The following is a 2,500-nucleotide window of genomic DNA, read 5'->3' as shown; positions in this document are numbered from 1 at the left end:
AACCCCCAATGCCATCTTAACTAGGCTCTTCTGTGCTCTAAACCCCCAATGCCATCTTAACTAGGCTCTTCTGTGCTCTAAACCCCTAATGCCATCTTAACTAGGCTCTTCTGTGCTCTAAACCCCAATGCCATCTTAACTAGGCTCTTCTGTGCTCTAAACCCCCAATGCCATCTTAACTAGGCTCTTCTGTGCTCTAAACCCCAATGCCATCTTAACTAGGCTCTTCTGTGCTCTAAACCCCCAATGCCATCTTAACTAGGCTCTTCTGTGCTCTAAACCCCAATGCCATCTTAACTAGGCTCTTCTGTGCTCTAAACCCCCAATGCCATCTTAACTAGGCTCTTCTGTGCTCTAAACCCCAATGCCATCTTAACTAGGCTCTTCTGTGCTCTAAACCCCAATGCCATCTTAACTAGGCTCTTCTGTGTGAACCCCCAATGCCATCTTAACTAGGCTCTTCTGTGCTCTAAACCCCTAATGCCATCTTAACTAGGCTCTTCTGTGCTCTAAACCCCCAATGCCATCATAACTAGGCTCTTCTGTGCTCTAAACCCCAATGCCATCTTAACTAGGCTCTTCTGTGCTCTAAACCCCCAATGCCATCTTAACTAGGCTCTTCTGTGCTCTAAACCCCAATGCCATCTTAACTAGGCTCTTCTGTGCTCTAAACCCCCAATGCCATCTTAACTAGGCTCTTCTGTGCTCTAAACCCCCAATGCCATCTTAACCAGGCTCTTCTGTGCTCTAAACCCCAATGCCATCTTAACTAGGCTCTTCTGTGCTCTAAACCCCAATGCCATCTTAACTAGGCTCTTCTGTGTGAACCCCCAATGCCATCATAACTAGGCTCTTCTGTGCTCTAAACCCCAATGCCATCTTAACTAGGCTCTTCTGTGCTCTAAACCCCCAATGCCATCTTAACTAGGCTCTTCTGTGCTCTAAACCCCAATGCCATCTTAACTAGGCTCTTCTGTGCTCTAAACCCCAATGCCATCTTAACTAGGCTCTTCTGTGCTCTAAACCCCCAATGCCATCTTAACTAGGCTCTTCTGTGTGAACCCCCAATGCCATCTTAACTAGGCTCTCCTGTGCTCTAAACCCCTAATGCCATCTTAACTAGGCTCTTCTGTGCTCTAAACCCCCAATGCCATCTTAACTAGGCTCTTCTGTGTGAACCCCCAATGCCATCTTAACTAGGCTCTTCTGTGCTCTAAACCCCCAATGCCATCATAACTAGGCTCTTCTGTGCTCTAAACCCCAATGCCATCTTAACTAGGCTCTTCTGTGTGAACCCCCAATGCCATCATAACTAGGCTCTTCTGTGCTCTAAACCCCCAATGCCATCTTAACTAGGCTCATCTGTGCTCTAAACCCCCAATGCCATCTTAACTAGGCTCTTCTGTGCTCTAAACCCCAATGCCATCTTAACTAGGCTCTTCTGTGCTCTAAACCCCCAATGCCATCTTAACTAGGCTCTTCTGTGCTCTAAACCCCCAATGCCATGCCATCTTAACTAGGCTCTTCTGTGCTCTAAACCCCAATGCCATCTTAACTAGGCTCTTCTGTGCTCTAAACCCCCAATGCCATCTTAACTAGGCTCTTCTGTGCTCTAAACCCCCAATGCCATCTTAACTAGGCTCTTCTGTGCTCTAAACCCCAATGCCATCTTAACTAGGCTCTTCTGTGCTCTAAACCCCCAATGCCATGCCATCTTAACTAGGCTCTTCTGTGCTCTAAACCCCAATGCCATCTTAACTAGGCTCTTCTGTGCTCTAAACCCCCAATGCCATCTTAACTAGGCTCTTCTGTGCTCTAAACCCCCAATGCCATGCCATCTTAACTAGGCTCTTCTGTGCTCTAAACCCCAATGCCATCTTAACTAGGCTCTTCTGTGCTCTAAACCCCCAATGCCATCTTAACTAGGCTCTTCTGTGCTCTAAACCCCAATGCCATCTTAACTAGGCTCTTCTGTGCTCTAAACCCCCAATGCCATCTTAACTAGGCTCTTCTGTGCTCTAAACCCCAATGCCATCTTAACTAGGCTCTTCTGTGCTCTAAACCCCAATGCCATCTTAACTAGGCTCTTCTGTGCTCTAAACCCCAATGCCATCTTAACTAGGCTCTTCTGTGTGAACCCCCAATGCCATCTTAACTAGGCTCTTCTGTGCTCTAAACCCCCAATGCCATCTTAACTAGGCTCTTCTGTGCTCTAAACCCCCAATGCCATCATAACTAGGCTCTTCTGTGCTCTAAACCCCAATGCCATCTTAACTAGGCTCTTCTGTGCTCTAAACCCCAATGCCATCTTAACTAGGCTCTTCTGTGCTCTAAACCCCAATGCCATCTTAACTAGGCTCTTCTGTGCTCTAAACCCCAATGCCATCTTAACTAGGCTCTTCTGTGCTCTAAACCCCCAATGCCATCTTAACTAGGCTCTTCTGTGCTCTAAACCCCCAATGCCATCTTAACTAGGCTCTTCTGTGCTCTAAACCCCAAT

General features: G+C 47.1%; 1 protein-coding gene across 1 annotated transcript in view; it reads left to right on the top strand.

Annotated features, from left to right (window-relative positions):
* LOC308369150 (protein AF-17-like) overlaps nucleotides 1-2,500 on the top strand; it is a 27,819-nt gene that overhangs the window by 10,642 nt on the left and 14,677 nt on the right. The gene's annotated exons all lie outside the window — the stretch shown is intronic.

Source organism: Sprattus sprattus (genome assembly GCF_963457725.1).
Source record: "Sprattus sprattus genome assembly, chromosome: 1".
Classification (NCBI taxonomy): Eukaryota; Metazoa; Chordata; class Actinopteri; order Clupeiformes; family Clupeidae; genus Sprattus; species Sprattus sprattus.
This window is presented reverse-complemented; position numbering and strand designations above follow the sequence as displayed.